The sequence below is a fragment of the Harpia harpyja genome, chromosome 3 (genome assembly GCF_026419915.1).
Source record: "Harpia harpyja isolate bHarHar1 chromosome 3, bHarHar1 primary haplotype, whole genome shotgun sequence".
NCBI lineage: Eukaryota > Metazoa > Chordata > Aves > Accipitriformes > Accipitridae > Harpia > Harpia harpyja.
Window position 1 is genome coordinate 76,976,052 of NC_068942.1, and position 25,647 is coordinate 77,001,698.

Here is a 25,647-nt window from a genome sequence, read left to right on the forward strand (position 1 = left end):
ATGTATTACAGCTGAGCAGTCTTGAGGGATGGATTCCATGCTGGGGGACACTGCCTCTGGTTATCATTTCAAATTTTCCAATTTCAGAACATTCAAAACTTTCCATCGCTGTCAAATCTGTTTAATAGAAAGTTATTCTTGTCTAACAAAACTGGTTTCTTATAAATAGCGAGGATTGGGCACAGCTTGTGGTTATAGTATAACAAAAATTCACTTCTGGAGGCCTCAGCTGTCCAACTAAGGGCTGTATGGAACTAGGGCCTGAGCTTCCCTGTTGCCTTTGAGATTGGTTGCAGGGCATTATCTCAACAGCTTGGTTTCAAAGGCTGTGCAATTATAATGTCCCTCAAAGAGTTTATAACCTAGAGGTCAGAAAAAGGTATACACAGATGAAACAAATGGCTTGGGGTGACATAAGCTGTTGTATGAGATCTAAGATGATATGGAAACACTTCACCAGTAAATGTCCATGGTCTCAGTACTCTGCCCTCCCAGCCACTGTCAGGCTGCAGTTCATCCTGTGCCCAAAGGAGCCGGGGGGTTCAGGAGGGATTTCAGGTGGGACAAAGCAGTGACTATAGTTTTTGAGAATGTGGTATGCAAGTAATGCACTGCTGTGCAGGGAGGGTGAACCGATGCTGTTCTGAAGCCAGAAATTTGTGCCTGTGGCACTGAAGGAGAGAGACCAAGAGGGATTGGATAGCTGACATTATTTGCATATCACCTTGATTTTTATGCCACTTTTATGCTTAAGGGTTTGATTATGAGAAGAGTTTTGGCAGTGAAGAGGCTGGGATAAAAGGCTGGCTGAATTCTGGAGCAGCATGTAGGAAAAAATGGCAAGACTTTTCAGAGGGTTTTTTTTTTAATAAAAACTCTGCATTTGGGAAACCTATACTTCACTAATGTTAATTTACATCTGGCATTTAGTTTTGGTTTAATAACAGACATAGAAGGAAATTGAAAATATCTGAATGCTTTATCTCAACTTTTTTCTGAAGGAGATGTTTCAGCTAGGAAATAGAGATTTTGAGAGAGCAAGTGTAAGTACAGAAGAGGTGAGAAAATCAAATAGATAAAAAGAAATCAAGAGGGGGTCTGGAAGAAAGATGGCCTAAATGACTGGAAAAAAAGTCTTCACAAGCAGGACTCAAATTAGATTTTAACGTGGATTTTCATTTATGCACAATATGCCTTAATTTTTTTTATGTTTCTGAGGAAAATAGCTCATAGTTCTGTTGATTCTCAGGCGGTAAAAAGACTGTGATTTCAGACTGCTATCATTAGAAACAATTGTCTGGAATTACTACTAATTGGTGAAGCTAGGGCAAATTCTGCTCTTACACCACCCACTCTGCTGTTTGCTGCATATATAGGCTTGTTTTCTGACATCTCTCCTGCTCATAGTTCACAGAAAATGCCATACTGGTAGGTGATTGTCATCATCAGGCCTGAAGATGGGCAGAGGTAGCAGCTGCTCATGGCCTTTGTTCCCACCAACTCCAGGTAAAGATCCTGGTGAAATGGGACAGTTGCTGCTTTTCAAACAAGTTAGTAGGTCAAATTAAAAACAGAGCTCTCAGCTGGCTGAGTGCCTCGTCTTCCCTACAAATTCACTTATGCTTGGGTCATGAATTTTCTTTTTCCCCCTCCTATAAGGATTTAGTCTCTGTTACAAAATCAGGGTATAAAAAAATTTCATACCACTGTAACAGGTACAATAATCTTTTGGATGAATTCAAATCCTTGCAATTATTATTCCAGCTCAAGCTAAATTAAATTTAACAATACAGAAAGTAGCTTCTGGAGTACCGTAAATCTCACTTCAGGCTTTGATGAATCCGGATTAGTATTTTTGGTTGGAAAGAGACATAATGAAGCCATGACTGCTTGGAAAAATTCTAAAGATTAGTTACACCCTGCTTAAAGGGAAATTATTTTGATCCACAGCTTTTACTTCTGTTTAATAACCTCTGTAAACTTCTCTGAATGACTCTGAAAAGATTAATTCCGCGGAATTTAAGTTGGAAGCATTTTGTGACTGAAAATTTTACCACGTCCTGTGGACTTCATATGCCACTTGTGCACCAGGAGGAGGAGTATGAAGGATGCTGACCTACTTTAGAACAACGGAAAACAGATTTAGGAAATAATTAAAAAATAAATCCTTCTCGTTCAGGATAATTCTTGCAGAACAATAGAGCAATATTTGAAGCTTTAAAACTATATGTTCTAATTTCACTGTATTTTTCATTTAGAAAAACACTTAAAAAATGAAGATTCTCCATTCAGTGGGGAAATTGTGCAGTGTCTTGAAGATACTATTGCTGCTATTAAGAAATTGGTAAGAAAAATCTAATATTTAGTTTCAAATACGTGGGGAAAAGTTAGTTGGTAGCCATGAAATTAATCTTTTATGGTTGTACTGTGTTCTCTTGTGTGAGTAATATTCTACCTTTAGAGAGAGAAAGAGACAGTTTGGAGTGAAGTTGTTGGGTGCTTGCATGCACTTTGCTGCCTGCAGAAGTTTGGCTATAACTGAACAAACCAACCTGACTAGTACAGGTCACACAGCTGATCCAAGCCTTAGCTCACCTGCTGATATTTTAATGGGGGAACAGTAGATACCACTTATACTAGGGGCTAGTGAAATTTGAGGCGTGGCCAGCCTTCTGTTGAAGTAAAAAGAGGAAGGGTCTTATGCTCAGCAGAGTAATTTGGGACTCAGGGTTGAAGGTTTTTTTTCCCCTTTACTCTGGTGTGTCTTCATAGTTTGCTTTTGTGTGAGAAGTGTAAGCTCTGAACCTGCAGTGACTTAGTAGGAGTATCACAAAAATCACTTGAAGGCTAAGGTGTACTTGTGTAGAGCTTTTTATGTCATAAGGGCATTAATGCTGTGGGTGCAAGGGAGAAAAATAATGCTTCCCTCTCAGGGCTACTGTGAGGATACACCCACTAATGTTAGTGTGTTCTGCAGATGGTACAGAGTTCAGCAGGTAGGTGGTTTGCCCTATGACTAGGTACAAAAGGATTTTTTTTTAACAGTTTGTTTTTCCTTGAAACAATTGCATTGTGTGTGACAATAAGAGTCTCTATAGTAATTATGAGCTGAGGATGGCTGTTCGTAGGTAGCTAACTTTTTCTGTAAGACCTCTGAAGCCATTAAAGCCAGAATGGCTTCAAACAGAAGGTATTTTAAAAGTATCTCCATAATGTATTTGTCTAGGTAGGTGTAAATCTTGTAAAACTTTACTTTCTCCTTCAGTAGGCCTCTAAGTCGTCTATTTCAGACCAGCTCTGCATTAGCCTGTCAAATGAGTGTTTTATGTAACGTGCTGAAATCATAAAGCTGTTTTCTTTTTCACTGCTTCAGCTAATTGACGATGTAACTCATACGAAATTAAAACCTTTTACACATTTATTTTACACCTCTAAATATTTCATCTTCCCAAGGAAATGAGAGTAATTTATATGTGTGCATATAGAATTTGCTCTGTAGACAGTAAAATTCAACAGTAGACAGTAAAACTCAACAGTATCTTTTCTTCCCATAGTGTCTCAGCTGGCGACTGTAACTGCTAGCAAAACTGAAGGAGAAAGATAGGATTCATTTTATGCATAAGTTGTGATGCCAAAGTCAACATCTGTTTAAGAACGGATTTCTTTCCCAGCCATTTGGGGCTTCATCAACCCGCCTACAATTCCCAGTCATACAAATTTGGGGATTCAGTTGTTTGAAGGCTTTTCCCACAATCAGTTCAGTCTGTTTTCTCTTGCTCCACCGTCACTCTAAAAGTGACCCTTTTCATACCATTAATTGTGAACCAGAAGATGACTTTCTAGTGTGTCTCAAGGCCAGCTAGGGTCCCCCTTCTTCAGTATAGCTTCAGGCCACAGGGAAATGACACTCTGCTGTTGCTTAAATAATACCTCTCATGCACAATGGCAGAAGCTGACAGCTAAGACCTTCCCTGCCAGCACAGCTTTTGTAGCAGAGATGTCAGTAATGGCTTCCTGAAGGTTGTTAACAGTCAGAAGCCAACAGTTCCTGGAGATACATAGGTTTGTTCAGCTACCTGTAAAACAAGTTAGTTGTTATTTTGAAGAGTGAAAGAAAGGAAAGAGAGCAAGTATGAGCAAGGGGAATGATATACCTAGGCATGGAAAATATCCAGTATCAACTAACTAAAAAAAGAAATAAATGGTTTGTCAGGAAGAAGTGCTTTTTCATCTGTTGTATTACTTGGTTCTCACTTGTGGATTTTTTAATTGTCAGGAAGAAATTCGAAGACATACCCTTGAATGCCTAGAAGAGGAGACTATAAAAACCAGCAATCTTTGCTTCAGAATGCAGAGTTTTCCGGGAGAGATTTTTGCAGAGATGACAGGTAGTACTGACTTAACCAGCTCTGAAAAAACAAGAGAATTGAGTTTTCTATGCATTTAAACAACTTGAAGTATTCTATAAAATAAATCTTACTGCTAAAGGTAATAACTTTCAATAATAACTTCTTAATGAAAGAAGATAGGTGTTTGCTGATGTATGATACTGTGAGGGATTATTGTCTCACATAAGAGTATAAACGAGAGATATCTTCACTGAAGACCATGCACAAGCACTAGAGGAATGACTGGAGAATTGCAGTATTCAGTTCTGATCCCAGCTGTGCCACAGCCTTTCTCTGCTACTTAAGAAGGAGCACTTGAGTGCTCTGGGCTGCAAGTTCCCTCTTTGTGAAGTTGGGATAATAATGCTTATCTGATGCACTATTACTTTTGGGTGGGGTTCATCTGACCAAATGCTTATCAACTGTCTCTTTTAGACAGTGAAGACAGAGATGCACTTCTAGGCATGATTCATCTCACCCTAGAATAGATGTTTAAAGCAAGTCAGAAGAATCATGAGTTGGAAGTGCCTCTTTCTCTCTACTGGCTATGAAGGGAGGCTAAAGTCCTGGCTCAAATGTAGGTATCTAGATGAAAATAAAGTTGAGCTCTATTTCTTCTCCCCCCCCCCCCCCCCCCCCAGGTATGGCTTGACTTTTAAGATGACCAAGGCATATTCTGCTACCACCCTTCTCTTTACACTGTAGTCACAAAGCAAAGTGGTCAGGGAGCTGATCTAGATGAATGTTAGGATTTCTTCTTTTTGGGAGAAGCAAGGGAGTTGGAGTTCTTTATCTGGCTAACCATGAGGCTGCATGATTGTTAGTGGTGGTGTTATCAATTAATATGTACAATATGATTGAAATAACCAGGGAGCTGCTAAAGTCCTGTGTACAGTCCCCATCAGTTAATAGCTAAAATAGGAAAACAATAACTAGACATGATTCAGTGTTTAGGAACTAATTACTAGACCATGGGGCTTTATGTTTATGTCAGAAAAGGTAATGGATTGTGGTCTGGTTGATAAACCTTGAAGAACCACTTGGAACTGCCAAGATTAGGGAAGAAGTAGGTAAAAGGTAATTCCTACAGGGGGAGATCGCGACCACCGACTCATTGACCACCTACGCAAATGATACCACCTACTCAAAAGAAGACAATGAAGGAAGAAGAAAGCGTCTACGCACTAATTTACATGAGGGGCAAAGAAGAAAGAATGGATCATTAAGGAAAATAACAATGAATATGTATTAGTTAAGTGTCTAAATGTGAGAATTTTTGAGACAAGGGTGTGCTGTCTTGAGACACCCATTCAAGCGCATCAATGAAATTAATTTGAAAATACCTTGACTCTGTGTGTTACTGGCTTGCCCGCTGGGTAAATGAACCCTGTTTGTGGGACAACAGTGGCACAGGAGGAGGGATGGCAACATGGCAGGGTGGCCAGCGAGAGCAGGACTGCTCCTTTTGGAGTACTATGGAGTTAGATCAGCTTTAGGTTTGTCATGAAACAGCAACCAGAGCTGCTCTTTTTCTTTTTTTTCTTTTTTTTTCTTTTTTCTTTTTTTTTCTTTTTTTCTTTTTTCTTTTTTCTTTTGTTTTCTTTGTTTTTCTTTTTTTTTTAATTTTTTTTTTCCCAGCTACATTCTATGTTTGTTGTTTACTTTCTCATAGCAAGTTTACTCCCTCACCTTCTCTCTGCCTATACCACGTGGCTGCTATGCAGTTAGTCGATTGTTTATACTAGCTGCTCCCATTCTGCACTGCCTAAGTGTTTTTGTGTGGGTGGATGTACACTAATGTGACTGTTATCTCAGAAGCTGAAGAGATGCTGTAGTACAACACCCCTGCACAGAGGAGCTTTATCCACAGTGCCTCTTCATGCAGGCTCTTCACTTTTACACAGCAGTGGCTCTTCTGGGAGAAAATCTATTGAATTTCAAGCCAGGTGATCCTGTTCCTTGTCCCTGGCTGCCAGAGCTGGTTATGCAGAAGATTGGGGGGGGGGGGGGGAATAATTTTTATCAGTTCACAATACATCTAGGGAATTTCTTAGACATATAGTATGAAAAAGAGCAATTGTTCCATGAGAACACAGCAGGCTTCTTGTTGATAAATGCAGATGACTCAGGGAAAATGTGATAAGACTAAACTACTGAAATACCATGCATGATTTCAGGGACGTTAGTGTCTTAGAATCACAGCTATCCCTTACCAGGCGCTAGTACCAATAGTAGTGAATTAAAGATTATGGATCAATCCCTTATTGCATTATCTTGTATATACCTTTTTATAGATAAAAGGCTTCTGCATGTTTTGCATTTATTTTTTAGCTCTTGTTACTGCTGCACGCGAATCTAGTGCTGCTAAGATACATCAGCTGCAGTCTGCATTGAAAAGCATTGCTTATGAAATTGAATTACTGGATGAGAAGCAAAGCCTTTGTGAAAGACAGAATGCTGCACTGTGGTATGTTTTCATTTGAACAAGGAAAACCATACTAGTGAGATGATTAAGGAGAACTGAAATGTTATCAAAACATGCTGAGTAGTGCTTGGCCCTCACCCCTGCAGCTAGCCACAAATGTTCCTAGGCAACTCTTTGCTGCAGCAGCAAGCCTGGTTTTTAAGATCTATTTTCTTGAAGAGCAGAGCCCGCCTGCTGCTGCCTGCCCTCTGTAGCCCTGACAAGCTCTCTTAGGGAAAATTGTCTGCAGCTTCACTTCTCACACCAGCAGGGAGAGTTTTCTTTTTCAACAATTAATGTTAAGGAACTACTACAGACAAAAATCAGTTTTCAGTTAAAACAAGAACAGTGGAAGGAACTCTGAATCAGTAACTGTGCTAGAGACCCATCTTCCTCTTCAAGAGTTACCCCAAGAGGATACAGAGACTTGGGAGATACTTGTTTTCTCCCTGCCAGATTTCATGTTACTGTCACCTTCTGCCTTGCTGCTAGAGCTGTTCAAAAATAAATCGCAATGCATTTTCTTAGGGGAAGCCTGCATTCTTTATTCTTTCAATGCTTGCAAGCAGCCGTTCCATTTTTAATGAAACTTGTGGAAAATAATCACGCCAGTAAAAGTAAAGCTTTGATAAAGTTATAATACAAACAACTGAAAGCTGTTTCATTGGAATGCAAGGTCTTAGATGGTCTTCATCACAGGTACTGCTGCACGTCATGCTTTATAGTATATATAGTGCTATAGTAGACTGAGTTGCTAACATATGGATAGGCAAGGATTCATTTCAACGAACATCTGAACCCAGTCTTCGATCTGAATGAATGGTAGGAAATATAATTTTCATCTATTTTTTTTTTTTTTCCAGTGAGGAACAGGAATACTTGCGGACACAGTATAAAGAAAGAGTAGACTTGCTGAATGAAAGGATGGCAACAAAAGTTAACACAAATGTTCTCTTAATTGAAACTTGTGATAAAACAAGAGATACAGAAAGAGAAATAATCAGGGCAAAGGCAGCATTAGCAGAATTGAAAGAAAAAATAGCTGAAAAAATAAGCAAACTTGAGAAAGAGAAAGAAGAATGTGATAAAAAGGTAAAGGTTTTAAAATGTACTTCACAGTAAATTACCTTAGAAATTATTGCAGATGTTGTATTTTGCTTTCTCATATGGTGCTAACATATGTCTCCACAGCAGCACAAACAGAAAAGTGACTCTCTTGACATCAGGTGCACACATGCTGTTTTGACTTCTGTATGCATGTACTTATCTGTGTGTGGTGTGTATACATATACACACAAACACGCACACATCAAAATTGCATGGTATATGAAATTTGTTTTCTAGCAGCACATCTCAGAGTGTCATGTCTGTATTGGTGCTTCTTACTGACTGTGGGACAAATAATCATGTACTGGGAACTCAACCCCTCCAGGCAAACTGCTTAAAATAAAGGTACCTATATTTTCCAGCAAGCTCTGAGATAAGGTTTTACTGTTTTTTTTATAGTCTGCCCTACTTTCAGTTGTGTATATTTGATATTCTTTCTGAACAATAACATAAAAACAGATGATCAGATTAAAAGAAAACTTTCTAGTAGAAAATATGATATAATCAGGTTCCTACACTAGAATAAAATCACATGAAATTTTGACAGATCAGGTCCTAATTTGCTTGTTATATTAATTAAATATTGTTTCTTTTTCTTATAGAATTTTGTCATTTGGTACATAGCTGTGGCTTTTGCAGAAAATTATTTTCTTCCAGTGTAAATTTTGTGCTCATTTAATTTTGGAAGACTTCAGATGTTTTAATATAAATTTTTAAACATTGTACCGTACATTGCTCAATTAATTGTATTATTTTTAATGTAGAAGAGAGAAATGAAAAAAATCCTTGATACTCAGGAGGCAAACAATTCCAAGAAAAAGCATGAACTTGAAAACTTGAATATAAAATCTTTGGACCTACAGCATTTGATAGGTCTGAATTCAATGGTAAGTTATATAGAAAATTGTTTTGGTTCATTAATGCAAAGATCAAAATTCAATTCATAATTGGTCAATGTGAGGGGAATTTATAGAGAAACACAGTCCCTACCTTTTAAGAAGAAAAATAAGCTTGCATGATGTCTAATTGACTGACATTATTAACTGTTAGTTACTCGGTTGTAAAGTCACTTTAAAAAATAGAAGGTCCATATAGACTGTTTTTACCAACTTAATGAAACAGTTGGCTACTATGTGCTCGTCAATCTATTTATCAGGACATTGTTATAGGGAATATTAAAAAAAGTCAGTGAGACGATGACTTGGCTCCCAGTCCTGCACATGGCTCTGGTAGAGGTAGTTGGAGGACTAGCTGAAAAAGAGACATGATAATCAACAGATATTTAGTGGATGCAAACTATGATGTAAGGGGAAGAAATAGGAAGAAATTTAGAAAAGAAGGCTGTTCAGATATTATGAAAGAGTTTGTACTGGAAAAGTGTTGTAGAAACTAAAACAAACAAGGAGACTTTAATATGCCCAACCGCCTGGGAATGCATTCAGCAGTGTAAGTAACTCCACACTGGTGGACATGACAATTTTAAGGAGGCTCAGGATCTGGAAAGTCAAGGCTAATAGGGCTAAAAGACAACCAGGCTTTCTCTGTCTGCCACCTATTTAATATGGGCTTCCAGTTCAACCCTGCCTACTCTAGAACTACTTTTCCCTTTTTGCAGGGATAACTTATCAGAGAAAAGTAAGGAAAGATCAGTGTCTTCATCTTTCCTGTTATGATTTCTTGCAGAGTTAACTCAAACTATGTGCATTCAGTTTAATATCTGCTAAGTTACCTCAGGACTCCTGAAAGCAACCATACTGCAAAACTAATACTTGTGTAATGAGTTGAGCCAAACTGAGATGTAAAACATCCATTTTCTGTCCCAGTCTTGCCAACTTCTGTTAGAAGCACTGCTGCCCTCCCAGTAAAAGTCCTTTCTGTCTGAATGAGTATCATGTTAGTAAAAATTCCAGAACCGTACCTGAGTTAACTCTGCAGCGAGGTTCCCTTGAATGACAGATTTCATAGGTTAATTTTTTAAAGTGTCTTTTCATTACCAACCTGCACTGATTTTTTTTTTAACTCTTTCAGTGATTAAATACAGTAGATAAAGCCTTAACCACTACTTCCTCAGTATTCTTTCTTTGCAGGCTGTAGTAATTTTGACTGAAATCTCAGAGTGGCTAGAAAATAGCAGTCTCATGCAGATGTTATGAAATCTTAAAAAAAAAAAAAAAAAAGACCGACAAGTGGCAGTAAAGGGATTCATTATCTGCTGTTTTGGAAATTTCAGATGTTTTTGACATAGTCTGTTATATTTTTTATAGGCTATATTTAATGAGGAAAGTCTCATAGCAAAACTGAAAGAAAAAAGCAAGCAACTGGAAAAAACCCTGGAATTAAAAAAGACAGACATGCTGGCACTCTCAGAGAAGAAGTAAGAATTACTATACCACTTGAGTTGATCTTTTTGCTAAACCTGCATTAATGTTTTCTGAGGGAATTTTTGCCCAGTATTTAAGAAGAACCAGCCAAATTCTATAAAGTATGTGAATTATATAATGGGAATCTTTCTGTTGGCGTCAGTGGGCATACAGTAAAGACTTGGAGGACAGCTGAAGCTAATCTAAATTAGCTGTCAGGGAACAAATATTCACAAACAGTGCCCTTTGGGCTAGAGTTATACTGTTATTCTAACAATACACATGGTTGGAAAGACAGTCATTACTCCCTGCATATGCTATCATTGTCCTATCAGCTGGAATACTTATATTTGCTGTGGCACAGAGATTTCTTCTTCTGTATGTTACCTGAGATGCAAAGCATGACAAATGATGTGAATAAGCAAAATAATCCAAATATCGTTCTATGGGCTTGTCTATGTTACACCCATGGAGCTCAATGTGGAGATCCTCAATTTAGTATTATCCAGGCTAGCTCCATAGCTCTTCTCTTCTGATGCTGCCATAGGCCTTCTGAAGGGTTATATGACCAAAGAGATCGGGAGAAAAACTGAGACTTGTCCTGGTGATTCAAACTTCTTTTTTGAACCCATTTCTCTGTACAAGCTGAGCTGAGAATCCCTACAAAGAAGAAAATATAAGTTCTTGGAAACTTGGCTAAAATTATTGCTCTGAACTCCACTATTTGTCTTGATGGCAGAACTAATTCATTAATGTCTTCATGAAATGAATGTTGCCATTAATTAACAATGTAATTACTGTAAAAAATGAGCTGCAGCCAGCATCCGGCTGTGGCTCTTGATCCTGTAGGCAGTTATAAATTGCTTATCTTTACTCTCCTGAGTATTAACTTTAGTAGAAATATTTGTGCAAGGGAAGTTGACCATGCTCATGTTTCGAGGGTCCAAACAGTTATGATCTGGTGATGACCACAGAGCTGTGGGCTATGGTGAATTTCATAGCCTGGGTGTAACAGAAGCAGTGTCTTTCTGTTCTTTTTGTGCTGCATTTTTATAGCTGCTGTGTTGTGAATGTCTTTATTTGTTTTAGAGTGTTTGTCCTTCATAACTTATTCTACTATTTAATGTAACAGATGAGTTTGGCAGTTGAGTTAAAGAAAGGATCTGGTCAATGTATTTTTTCTTTCACAGTGTTTGGCACATGCTCTCAAAGCCTGGTCAATATGGATTTCTGGTTCTATATTTGTTTGCTATAAGATTACTAGGATGCTGGGGCTTTCTATTCCTCTTTTTTCTTTTTGATATCCTCTCCTCCTCCATATCAGATTTCTTTCTTCAGACACTTCTTTAGGTAGGCTTATACTTCTTGCATGACTCCTGTTTTGTATGGAAGATAGAAAAAGGAAGTGAGTATCCCTTGTTCTGACTGCATCCTGTAAAACATACAAATGCACAATGTTCATCCAAGCAAGAAATATAAATCTATGCACAAACTTTCCGATTTTAACCTGTAGATCTGTTGCTAGTAGGACTTACCCACCTGAAAACCTATCTGCTTTCTCCTTGTGTACTTTTTCGATCAGTTTGTCTATAGAAAATATTGCCTCTCCCCACAAGCCTTCCTTGGCTTGTATTTTGTATTTTAAGATCCTGTAGTAGAAAGCCTACTAGTTCTCTATGTCCTTACCTTCTTTGCAAGTTGTATTCTCATCAGGTATATTACAGGAAAGTAATGAAAAAAGACACCTGAATGGAATAGAGCTCAAATGTATGTAGGCATAGATTATGTTCACATGAGGGGCCTGAGAATAAGAATGCATGATTTTTTATTTTTTTTAAATATTTTTTTGTTAATGCCCTCCTAAATATGTCTACATTGGCTTTGTTTAATAGGAATCAGCTTGATTCTGAATTACTGCTTTTACAATCAAAAATTGCCCAAGAAAAGGAAGATTTCAATAAGGAACTTGAAAAGGTAAGAGAGATATTTTTATTCTGGCTCAGAGTTTTTACTAGGCCTTATCTTGTTGAAATACTCAATGAGAACAGGCCTGCACAAAGTGTGACATGTGAGGTGCTTTAGGTGCTTTGATTTGCCTGTGCCTCTGTGCTTGATGAGTGCGAGCAGGGAGAAGAGGCACAAACATTTGCAGGACATGTGGCTTCTACCTTCTACTATACTTGGGTTTTGGAAGCCGTGATGGAGGTAGGGGCAAGATCTTCTCTTCAACTGAGGCCACGGGCTGATGTTGAAAGACTTAAAGGGCACTGACAGGTGGGGTAAGCTTGAGCGTGTGGTCTTCTGTGCTGGGATATAAGGGAATAGAGGGTTATGAGCTTAGGATGTTGATTTGGGAGGGAGTATATGTGCAGTAAGAGAATGGGGCAGACAGATGTATGTAGGAGGATTGTGGGGAGATTTGTTAACAAGGATGAGGTTGGGCTCCTGGTCTGGAAAGCTGAGTGCAGTTTTCATAGTCATCCTTGTTGACTTGCTCCATGCTTTTTAATATTATTATTAGCTTTTATTGCATGTGGGGAAAATGTAACTAGTGGTGGCACTCCATTTGCTGAACCTGTGAAGGAATGCCGACTGCCTGAGATTATTGTTATGTAGACTACACACATCTATCAGGGGTGGTTTCCTAGCTATGTTCATAACTTCTCCAAAGGTGTACATATCAAACAAGATGTTGGTCCATTAAAAATGCTGCCATACTGACATTCGGCAGCACTAGGTGGGAGCCACATTCTCCCCATCCTATGGCAACCCCACCTGTTCTTCTACTGCCTTCCTACCATCAAAAGCCAGGACCCCAATCATCATCTTCCTATTTCCTTTTTCTCTTCCATCTTCCTGCCCTTGCCTCATTCAGCCAGGACCCGTGACTCCTGCTTCCTTCCATCTTGATATTGCATGCCCACCAGCCCAGTGTTCCTTCATTGTCAAGCTTTCCTCATTTCTACTTTATCACTCTTTGTAGTCCACACAGTGGAAGTCACTACCTCCAGCTGGAGCAAAGTACCATGTGTCTGGGAGCAGCATGCAGCTTGCAGGCTGCTTCAGAGTGGTGAATTTGAATGAGGCCGTGGAAATCAAGATCCAGAAACATGATCTTGATGTGCCATCTATATATGTTAATTACATACACGCTGTGAATCTTGATTCATTGTAAAGTTCTCTAAGATTTTTTTGATTAAAGGAACTATAGCAGTATAAAATGTTGTTATAAGGTAAAACGGAGACAGAAATAATAATAAGCTAACATCTATGGTCCTTATTTCTAGACTAAGGAAGATCTAAGCAATGCTAAATGCCTGAATAAAAAACTTAAATTAGAAAATAAAGCTGTGCGCCAAAAGTATGAACAAGTACTGGAAGAAGAACAACGCTGGGCTATAAAAAGGGATGAGATGGTGGCAAAGTAGGTTTTACCTGTCAGCTTTTGAATACAGATTTCTTAAGTTTGTGATTTTATGACTAAGGATTTTCTTGCTACATAGTGAGATCATGTTTCTGACAAGGTATCTAACATTTCTTTTTTTCTTCTGGTAGATTGGGGAAATTATCTGTTTTATTGGATGAAAAGCTTGAATTTCTGGCAAATCATATGATGGAAAAGAAAAACCTAGAGAAAGAGATTGAAAATCTTGAAGACAGCCTACTGTATGTAGTTTTTCAATCTTGACAACAGTAAATGGCCTCAGTACTGTTTACTCAGGAGTTCAGCTGGTTTAAGTGATTCTGAAGTGTAACATTCAATAGGGAAGTTAAATGGGTTTATAAACTATACTAGTAGGCTGGTATGAAACTTCATACAAAAAAGAGGTTAGCTGCCAATTACCCTAATTTAATCTGCAGTTTCTTATCACCAAGCAATGCACATACAAATACTGAAGGCTATTGAAGCAATGCAGAATGTAAAACTTCACAAACAGTTGGGACTGTGAACTCCATAGTGTGGTACCAGGTCTTGGACCAAGCCACTACCCTTTTATGGTGGTATCTGAGAAAATCTGCTTTTACTCAGATAAAGCTAAGTAAGCACAGATTTGCCCTGTGCACAGAAGTGCTCTGCAAAAGAAATCTTTGGCTTGTGTAGTCTAAGCAGAACAGACGTCCTGTGCAGTGGGGGATGGCTGGCAGGAGCACGGTCAAAGCACTGCAGCTCTCTGTTAGCCTGTAGTTGGTGGAAGAGATTTGGGATTTTGCTGCCATAGGGTGAGGGTAGGCCCGTGTGTGCTGACCCCAGATATCCTGCTTTGGACCCAGTTCATCTATTTGCTAGAGAATCAGGAGATCAAGGCCTTACATTACACACTAACAATCAAATTCTGTCATGTAACAAAGGTAAGCCTGACAAACGGGAGAGCTTTTCTTTTTGTCTCTGCTGGAGTCTCATTCTTTGCAAGAGAAAGTAAAAAGGTTCAGCCAATTAATCTTATGTCCCTCAAACTTAGCAGAGCCAAATATTTGCATGCACTCTGTGTTTTGAATGACATCAGTTGTGCTGGTTCTGTGCAATATTTTCACAGTGTGGCACTGAAGGGGCTGTGCTCCTGGGGTCTTCCTGTTATCTAAAACCTCCTGACGAATGTTTTGTTAATATGGAGTTGCCCTACTTATAGATATAATTATAACTAAAAAGTAAGAAAATAACTGCTCACCTCCCTTTTCATCCTGAATAAGAAAACATACAATACATTTATTCTGCTTTGTAGGAAAAGAAGTACATTTCTATCTTGATAGGATCGGTGTCTGCATTTTTCCTGGCAAAGGAAATATTGTTGCCATGTAAACGTGGGATGCAGAAAATAAGACCATGAGGTAGTCACACACTGCTAAAAAGGAGGTAGCCATGCACTGCTAAAGAGGACGAGAACTTGTAATGAAGTGCAATGTATATACAGTATAAAACTAAGTTAGCAAGATAATGAGGTGAAATAAGCATCGCATAGTATCTTGATGCCAATTGGATATCTACACTAATGATAGTAAAGGAAAGAGTTGTAAGAGCTTTCTCCTAGAGACAATCAGCTTTTAATTTCAGACTTTTAAACTAGACTACATGGAACTGTGCAAAATGCACCGCAGCTCTGATCCCTCAGAAAAACTGATTGTAAAATTCCCTTCTCCCAGTCCCTGTCCCCATACTTCCCTAGGTTTTTATTTTATGTCTGTACATAATTATCTTGTCCTGTGAATTTTCACTAGCTTCACAACATCCCTCTATATCAAACCCCAAATAATTTAATTTCAGTGGACATCACAGACCTCCCAGTTACTTTAACAGGGCCACCAAACTGGAAATCAAAATTAAGATCTTTTGTTAATTTTTTTTTTTCTAAAAGTAATATGCAATATATTCAGAATCTCACTGTTCACCTTACAAGATTGACTGATTATTTTTTTTTTAATGAGCAATTTCAAATGAAGTCTGTCAGATTTCATTCAAAGAGGGCAGTCTTCAATTGATTAAAACCTCTGAACTGAGAAGTTGACAATAATGAATGTAGTTTTAGAAAGTATGGAACGGAAGTCTAATTTTTCAGTGTTTTCTAATAATTATTTGGGACGCATTCTGCTACTAGTAAAATGTCTTGCAGTGCTGGCTCCATACATTTAGCTTTGCATTTAGAACAATAAAACCTTTGGAAGAAAGCACCATACTATCTCTTTGTAAATCCATGTGGGGTTTGGAGTAGGTGCTTCCCACCACCTTTGTGTCTTGAAGGAGTGAGAATCACTGGTTTCATACTACCAGCCTTTTTATTGTATTGAACTCTCCTAGAATGGGTCGAATACGTATAAAGTTCATGCATTTTAGTATTTACCACACGTAATACACTGGAAAATACATACAAAATTAAAATAAATTGATTTGTCCATCTGGCCAGAAGTTCTACTTCTGAAAATGCTCTTTTGTAGTACTTGCTACTAATACATTAGAGTAATTGTTCATTTCCGAAACATCTGTTCTTGTGTTTTGCATTTGTTTATTGTTTCTGGCTTGAAAAAAATACTCCTGGATTTGCCTTGGGTCCCTAACAAGACCCTCTGAATTTTAAACTGATGTTTCTAACCTGAGAAACAACAATGTGTTAACACATAGCTATGGTTGAACACTATAATATGTGTAGGTTTTTGAGACGTGACCCACAGGTGCCATATTGTCTCTCTCCAACTAGTGTTAATATGTTGGTTGGTGGGAAGGAAATTTTGAAAAACTGTACTAAAATTTTGACATAGAGTAAGCACTCTCCAAATCTTCAGCATTATTTCTGAAAGTTTACCTTTCTTACCCCCAGAAATACTACAAAGAGCTATGCAGAAGAGCTGGCATCTCTAAAGCAAGACTCGAAGACAGAAAATAAGACAAGGTAGGATAAACTAGAAAGTGTGCATTGTATCTTTAAAACAAAGCAGCAAATTAATGAATTACTGCATCTTGTTGGTGCTATTATATAAGAGATATAAACCCAAAGACTTACTATGTAAATATTCAGTGATATGATGGCAGGTAAAAGGACATCTCCTCAAGTATATCCAAGGTTTCATTTGAATATTAGTGCTATACTGCCAAGTGGTGAGAACCACTGAACTTACTGTATAAGTGGCTTTTAATCATTATGGTACTAAGTGTTCTAAGTTATTTTATAAGCTATTTGGGATTTTCCCAGGATATGGACACTTATGTAAATTGTAAAACTGCATTTTTTAATTTATTTGTTTTCATTAATTTCAATTAATGTTCATTGGTAGCTGATCCTGCACCTCTGAGGTCAATGAGAGCTTTGCCATTGAATTCGATGAGAAAAAAGTGTCTCAGTTCCCTGTAGTATCAAGCACCCATAGCTCCAGCTAGGAAGTATGGGAACTTTGTGTGCTGAACACCTTTCAAAATCAGGTCCTCAGACTGGTGGGATCTGGGGTTCCAGCTGTCATATACACAAATCCTTTGACTGAGTCTGTAAGAAAGAGATATCCTTGCATTTTCAGGTATTTCATCTTTCTTCCTTGGATTTATGTATTTTTCATTACTTAAACAGTGTCTTCTACTGAATCTGTCTTTTTAGGAAACTTTTAGAGAGAATTGTAAGGAGCATGTTACACAAAAGTCACAAAAAGACTAAGGGTTATTTTATCTATATTCAGAACATCTGCCATGAAGTAGTTTGCATCACTCTTCATTTACACAGACGTGTCTACCCACAGTGGTGTGAGGTACCTATAGAAAAAGCCTTGAGTTGGATAAATCTAGGTGAATGATTGTAGCTGGAATTAGAGTGATATAAGGCTTTCCTGCTAGTTTTGAGTTTCTCAGCACCTGCCAGATTTCAGCTGAAGCTCTTGGGGGTCTGTTCATACTGTTTGTCTAAACTCAGTTTTGTGTGTCTGGTTCTTGAGGTGCTATCATTCCACACCAATATGGAGATACCTTCTTGTCAGAGCATTAAGACCTATGTACTTGGTAGGTTTTGGGGGCTTTTTTTTTTTTTTTCTTCCATGAATGCCTCCTTGTATGTGAGATCCCTGATAGGATTTTCACCTCCACTTCATTACTGGCAAGAAAAAAAGTTAATTCAGGAAAGTACTTAGCCCCCTACAGTTGGTAGGATGCTCTCCAAAATAAACCCATTGTCTGCTCAGCTGTTTCAGACTAGCTCTGCAGCTCTGACTTCTCATTTGATTATTCTGCCATGTAAGGTGCAAAGAGATCTGGAGATTTCTTGGTCATCTGGTCCCGTCTGGTTCTCCCCTGAATATTGCATCATAATTTTGTCTTCCAAAAATAATCATACTCAATCCAAAAAGCCATTGTTGCTTTCCCCCCTTACTCTCATTAAGATGTCATTCTGAAATCTTATTCTTTTGATGAATAGTAAAAAAATAGTTTTTTCTGACTTCCAGTCTGCATTTTCACATAGACAGCTAATGCCTTTTTAGTTTTGTATCAGTGTAGTCTTTTATCCTTTTCACGGTTTACAAACCCTAGAGTTTTATGAATGTGAAATCTTGTCCCTTCCAACCTTCCGATTTGCTAAGCTAAATTAACCAAATTATTTGGTCCAGACTTATGCTAACTAATTTTAGGCACATAACAGAGGCACTTAAGTGAGACTAGTCACCTTAAGACTCCTCCTCCAGGTTCAGTAGAGGTTTTTCTGTCTCTTCATGCATCTCTCCTAGATTTTGTCAGGATCCCAGACTTCTATTTTAACCACTTTGATTGTAGTCATGAAGTTACAGGTTATATGTTTGAGTCTTCCAACCACTCAAATTAGGCTTGCAGTGCCTCTGATAATGTTGTCTCCCTTCTCTGTTTCTTCTCCCAATTTCAATTTATTTCTGTTCATGTGTCTGTCACTAGAGTAATGCTTCATTGGAAGCTACTGTACTTAGCAAAGCAGAGGGAACTCTTTTTCTCAGAGGAGGAGAATACAAACAGAAAAGTTAATGAAAGAATAGAGGCTGGCAAAAAAAGGCATGCTGAACTACTTCTGGAGGTATGTTTAACAACAGGTATTTTAACCCATTACATCCAGTGTTACGATACATTCATGCTGTACATAATCAGAGTAAACCGACACCTAAGTAAGTAACCTCCAAAGGCCAATTCTTTGTAAGCTATTAAACATGATATCAGGTCTAAAGATCTTCAGTATCTAAAAATCTAAATATCTCCATGCTTGGAGATATTCAAAAGCCATTTGGATACGGTCCTGGCCAACTTGCTCCAAGTGGCCCTGCTTGAGCAGGGGGTTGGACACAATGACCTCCAGAGGTCCCTTCCAACCTCAACTATTCTGTGATTCTGTGATCTGAGCTTAACTCCTATTAATAACCATTTTAAAGCAATTATTTATCTTAGCAGATGTTGTGTTTTAAATGCAGATTGCTCTCATTTTGCTCTAATTGCTTATTTCTGAGTGGTCCACGTAGACATTACGTATTTCAGAAATCACTGACCTTCATTTTGCTTTCCATTATGAGATTGAAGACCTTGAGAAAAAGCTTTTTCAGTCTGAAAAGCAAGCCAAAGCCCTGAGTGAAGAAGCAAGTAAGAGGGAAAATGATTACAGGAATTATAATGAGGAGTTTACTAACAAAATAAAATGTCTGGAGGTAAGTTTCATTGTTCTTTTTATTAACCTTGGGAAGATTTCTGATGGATGAATTGGTAGTGTTTGTTGCACCTCATTGCATCTATGCTCATTGGAGCTACGCTCATATGTGACCCATCTGTCAGTAATTGTTTCAAGAAAATTCTCTACTTTTCAGGTTGGTGTTTTGTTTTGGTTTGGTTTTTTAATGGTCAAAAACACTTAAGACCCTCACATTGAGACACTAGAGTCAGTACACAACTATATATGTACATGTATGTATATATATTCATGTATGTATGGGCATCTATGCCAAAAGAATGCAGTGAAGGTGTTTCTCAGAAGGGATGCCTCCCATTTTAAAATAAAAATATTGCAGGACCAGATTCGTTCCTGAGATGCATCCAGTTTAGCTTTGTAGTGAGCCTCCCAATGTGTAACCTGTTCATGTAGAATTTGTTTCATCATTTTTGGGTAAACAGGCCAACATTCATGGAGATATGACAGCTTGATTTTAGACACTGGTCAAATTCTCCTCTGAATTATTGTTGTTGTAAATCTATTGGAGTGACTGATGGTGTGCAAGACATAACCCAAGGCTACTTAGTGTCAGTGTTCTTTAAAACACTGATGAGCTTTCTTTCCCAAAGAAAGTAGGACACTGAAATGCTGAATATGAACTATGCAGAGCTTTCAAAGATTTCAAGCACTTCTCCGATCTTTGGTATATAGCATACCCTCTATCCCCAGGGAAACTGTCTGATTCATCGTCAACAGTCTGATTGGAGAGAGGATAAATCACATGCCAGGAGTGTAAGAAATATTCTCTTTGTACGTCTGAGCTTAGAAAGGTAGATTTACAGAAGGCCTTGAAGATCTTTGGAGAGGTTATGCTCCCATATCATGCAAGACAGTTATGGTCATGTAACTGCTCAAGCTTCCCTAAAAATGAGTGCTGGGACTGTCGCTGCTAAGTAAACAGTTGTGCTGGATTCATTCTCATGCTCTTTCTGGCAGTTGAGCTATGCAGAGTATACAAAAGACATGCTAAATATACCTTGACACTCTCTGTCTTTTCTTTAATATGATCCATTCTAAAAGAGTTTTTCCCCCATCTAATAGAGTGCTGACGAAACTGTTATCAGAAGGTTGCCATTTCCTTTGTGGCCTGGACAGAGCCAGATTGAAAAAGTAATTGTAACTGTTTATTTTCATTCAGTGACACGCTCTAGCATTTTCTCCTTTTCTAGCTGTTTTCCTGCTTTGCTTTCATTTCCTACCATTTTGATGAAACAATTGCAGTTGCTTTTTTTTCTTCCCCTTTTTACTTTTGGAACTTTCAGCATTTTCTTGCACTTGCTCTCCACTCTTTTCATCCGCAAAATGATTCTGTCTGAATGCTGTCTCATGGAGGTGGTCTGTGCAAGGGGAATAAATTCCTTTGTAAGAGTCATGTCAGATCAGGTTCATTCTGCTCTGTCTGGAGCATCATGATGATGCATGATATCAAATTAGTCCATAGAAATGAGACTCAGATCGCCTTTCTTTCTCTGCCTTCTTCACTTATCTGTATCTGCCAAGGGAGCCATTTCATCTATTCTCCTCCATGTTTTCCAGTTTTTTCATTCTTTTTACCCATCCTTCTACTACAGTCCTTAAAAAAAAAAAAAAAAAACAAACAGCTCATGAGCATATCCAAACATCTATACTTTGAGGTTTTCTGATATTTCTAGTCTTTGATCACAGAAGTGGATGTGACTTACCTGACTTCAGAGTCTCAGAGGGAACAAAAACTTGTAGTGCAGCATTTGACATTAATGTCCTGTAAAGAAGCAAGTTCAGAGTCCTGGTGTTACACTTCACATCCTGGGCCCAGTTTCATTTCTTTGTATGGCTTTATTCCTTGGCTATCATCTTGTCTCTCTCTTAATATTGTTCTTCAAGTCTCCCAGTCTATATAGGTTGTTCCTGTTCTCCCTTTTTGTATTTTAATGTGTTGCAGCAAAAGAGAAGAGATGTATTTTTCCACTGCAAAGTCATCTAACTCATGACTTGTGTTCCTTTGGCCCTAAACAAGATGAGATTCCACTATGCTGACAGATGCACATACATTGAATTAGACTTTTTTTTTTTCCTTTAAAATCAAACGTCAGATTTTTTTTAAAGCTAAGGAATGAGACAGAGAAAGATTAAAGTGTACAGATTTGTAGTGGTATTTAGGTGATGATCTGCTTAGTCTTTAAGAGCTAATAGTACCTTCTTCCCCATACTGATATAACAGAGTGCAAAGATTCCCAGGCTGGTAAGTCTGTGCAGCCCCGTTATAGGGGGATGTATAGGTCAGATCCAGGAGCACTGTAGTTACATTTGTATTAAACAAATATTAGTATGATTGAAAAAAAATTTGCTTACGGCTGGGCACGGAGAAACAACATGAGACACGTCAAGCCACAAAATGACATGCTGGTAGGAAAGGACATGTGGAATAATGTGAAAGCCCTCCATGTTTGTGGTAAGATAAAGACATATTAGTTTTGCTTCACTGATGGGTCAGCAGAATCAAATGCCTAGTATACTAATGCCAGCATCAGAAAAGTAACATCTCAGGCAAGAATAGGGAAGGAACCAGTTAGCAAGCATACCTAGAGAACTCAGATACCTTCAGATCATCTAAGTCTGATGAAATTCACCTTCAGGTAGTTAAGTTAAGTTAATTTCAGAGCTATTCATGGTTATATTTAAGTGCACATCAAGAATAGGTGAGCAAAGCTCAAATCAACTTCAGTTCCCAAAATAGCCCTACTGGGTAAGACACAATGTTGGTCCTACCAGGATCCTGTCTTCTGCAGTGATCAATAGTCCTTCTTGGAGAAGTAATGTAAGAACAGTAAAATATAGACTGACCCTTCTTCTGTATAATTTCCGTGACAAATGAAGTGTCAGGGACTTCTTTGGATGGAGATGGTATCTGCATTTAATAGCCTTTGATGGAATTTTATGCTATGCTGGATCTTCAGTGCAATATTCTCCTATCACTGATTGATTCTTTTAGCTCACATATACATTTATCCTCCGTAACAACCTATAACATATAATTTATTTAATAAGGACAATAATTTTCTTTTGTTTAAACCTGCTGTCTCACAAGTTTATTGGCATCTTGCAGTTCTTGTGTTACAAGAAACAGTGAATAACTGTTGTCTTCTCATCTTCTCCAGCAAAGATGTGTGATTTTACACACCTTTATTGTGTGTGTCCTCAGTTGCCTCTTTTCCAGGCTGAAGAATCCCAGGTACAAATACAATTGGAAAATCATCCTAGATAATGGTTACCCATGCTTTACTGACAAAACAGAATAATGGTCCGTGTTAGTTTGCGGGAGGTCTGCTCTCAGCCTGGAATTAATCTGTAATTATTTCCTTCATGACTCAAGTGATAGGATAGAGTGAATACTTACTGTATCTGCAGATGACAAACATGGTAAGAGTGGGAGCACGCTCTGCAGGGCAGAAGAACTAGAATTCAGAATTATTTTAGCAAGCTAGAGAAGTAATTTTGGGGAAAAAAGATCATAATAAAATCCCTGTACAACTCCACCACAAGGCAGGCGTTTAGGCAGTGATAAATAGTATTAAAGCTGATGAGTTGAACATAAGTCAACAAAGATTTGTAGTAATGAAAAAGGCAACCGTCAAACCAGTCTGTATAAAGAGGCAGATAGCCAGGCAAGGCTTGTGATGTAAGTTTTCTACTCCACCTGGGTTTGGTAGGACACAGCTGGAGTACAGTTTTTGGTATTGATCACCTCATTTAAGGAGGATGTAGTTTATTTTGAGGTCCAAGAGGTAAAAGTAAAGATGATCAGAAAAAAAAAGATGTGCAGCTTTTCCATTTAAAATAGGTAAATCTAACAGAAAACATGGTAGTAACTACTGAATAAATAAAAATTGATAACAAGGTGATAAGCTTTTCTCCTTGTCCACTTGTTGAGACAAAGAACAGGGAAGAGAATAGATTTAACTTAAGAAAAATTTAGGCCCTAAGAAAGCATTGACAGCACAAATAGTAAAACCCTGGAATCAGTTGTCTGAGACACGGTATCTCTACCACTAGGGTTTTTAAGGACAAATCAAACATCTGTCATGGGTACTTAGGTCTAATTGATTCTGCTGTACAGCAAAAAGATGGACTAAGATGACCTTTTGGGATCATTTCCAGTATTCTTTTATCTGGGTTTTTTTTTCCTCTGGATATGTTGAATTATTTATGCATTTAAATGCTGCTTAGATTATTGATTAATATTTAGTTTCATTAAAGAATGACATCAAAACTGCAACTGAAAATCTGCTTAAAAAAGAACAAGAATTAAACACAAGCAGACTAACCTTGCAAGAAACCCAGAGAGAAACAGAACAGAAGTATGCAAAATACCAAGAACTGAGGAAATAATTTTTAGGTAAGTATTAAGTAGCTCCTCTACATAGTGGGGCTTTTTCTTGCTGTTTCCAAAATCAGCATGCCATAGCCCTTTGTCTGCCTATGGCTCAGGTGATCTATAAAACAAGTATAAGCTGAGCTCTTTGCAACAACTGGAGTCTGTAGACATGGCCATAACATAAATATGAAGCATTTTTAAAAAATGCCAGACTAGTTAAACAGGTGGCTTACTGATGGAACCTAGTTTTATTTATAACAGCTTAACTTTAATGTTCAGTCATTACACTGTCTAAAACCCCTTTTCTTGCTTTGTAGAAAAGAAAGATGAAGAGGTACGAGTCAAAAAAGCCATTCAGCAGTCGATCAAAACTACTGAGAAGCTCAAGGAGGACATGGTAATAACTTAAAACTCAGCTGTACTACTTCTGCAAGTTTCCACCACCAACTTTATTTCCTCCTAGTAAAGACCAGGCACACATGGAGACTGGGATCGGGGGAGACAGGCTGGGACTGGGGACATACCTTCCTCCCTGCTGCTGTGTTTCCCTCTGGGCGATGCCTCAGACCTCAGCTCAACCTGTAACCCAGCATTTATATCAAGCTGCCCTTGTGCTTGATTTTGCATTCCTTAGGCATGTAAGCAAGTAAAAAAGAAGCTGGTGAACTAAGGGCATTTGTGAACCTGCTTCTATTCAGATGGTTGCTGCTGCTAGGGCAGGAATTTCTGCCACCTCAGTAACTCATATTTGAAAAATCTTCCTGTATCCTTGCCTCTTTATCTGTATTTCTCATTTCTGACTTCAGGCATCCAATCAGCACCAGCGTGAGGAGAGAGAAAGTTGTAGAGCTGTGGGGGTAGTTGCAGTGCCTCAAAATGTCTGAGGCATGGTAAATCTAGTGCTTCCAGCCACAGTGTCCCCGCAGAGCTCGCACAGTGACTCTGCCTGTCAGCCACCCTCAGACCTGCTACAGCTGATAAGCCCAAGTGCAGTAGCCACAGTGCGTGTCAGACATGCTGTGCCCGCACTGGTCATTTTTATGGTGCATACTTAACCAGTCCCAGTATGTACTGGGGCCATTTGCTTAGGGCTGCTGGGCATCAGGCAGCCTGGCCAGAGGCTGGGCTGTACATCCCAGGTAAACAATCAGATTGCTTTTGCTTTCTGTTTCTCTGCCAGAACAAAACTTTTAAGTGGAAAAGAAACACAGTCACACCTTCTGCTGCTAATAGGAAGAATTAAAATGTCTTTCGGTACTGATAAGCATAAGACAAGCTCAATAAACTACATAAAGGGCTCTTATGAGGCTGGTCAGATTGCAGGATTCGTGCCCCAGTGGTCTGGTAACGGGCAAATCTCTGATGAGCTCCACAGAAGCCACATCAACACAGAAATTTTCTCTGTTCAGAAAACGGGGGAGACCTGTTTCTCCAACCATATTAGAATAGGAATAGCACAACAAAACAGTTGTGTACACCTGAGCCTCCAGTGACAGAAAAGTGATGCTCCTGTCATTGGGTGACCCTGCAGCAGGAAGGTCACTTCACATCAGAGCTTGTTCCTTTCTTGTGGACCACAAGCAGTCACTTCCCCACTCTGTATCTCTTCCTCCTCGTTGGTAAGAGGGCATAGATACCCATCTCAGATGGTACTTTGAAATTTTTAAGTGAAAGCTGCCGCATAACAAAAACTGTCTTCACTTCATTTAATTACAAAAAACCTATTTAAAGATCAGTTAGCAGTGAAGAGTTTATTATTAACAGCCGGAGCTGAGGAACAAGTTGCGGA

General features: G+C 38.5%; 2 long non-coding RNA genes across 2 annotated transcripts; one reads left to right on the plus strand and one right to left on the minus strand.

Annotated features, from left to right (window-relative positions):
* Nucleotides 1-3,113: 3,113 nt before the first annotated feature.
* On the minus strand, nt 3,114-21,597 carry LOC128140079 (uncharacterized). The gene is made up of 3 exons (XR_008234609.1): nt 21,187-21,597; nt 4,297-4,409; nt 3,114-4,076 (listed from the first exon to the last, which is right to left on the minus strand). It is a non-coding gene; the product is annotated as an uncharacterized LOC128140079 (long non-coding RNA).
* On the plus strand, nt 19,331-24,273 carry LOC128140080 (uncharacterized). The gene is made up of 3 exons (XR_008234610.1): nt 19,331-19,445; nt 23,741-23,879; nt 24,176-24,273. It is a non-coding gene; the product is annotated as an uncharacterized LOC128140080 (long non-coding RNA).
* The last annotated feature ends 1,374 nt before the right edge of the window (nt 24,274-25,647 follow it).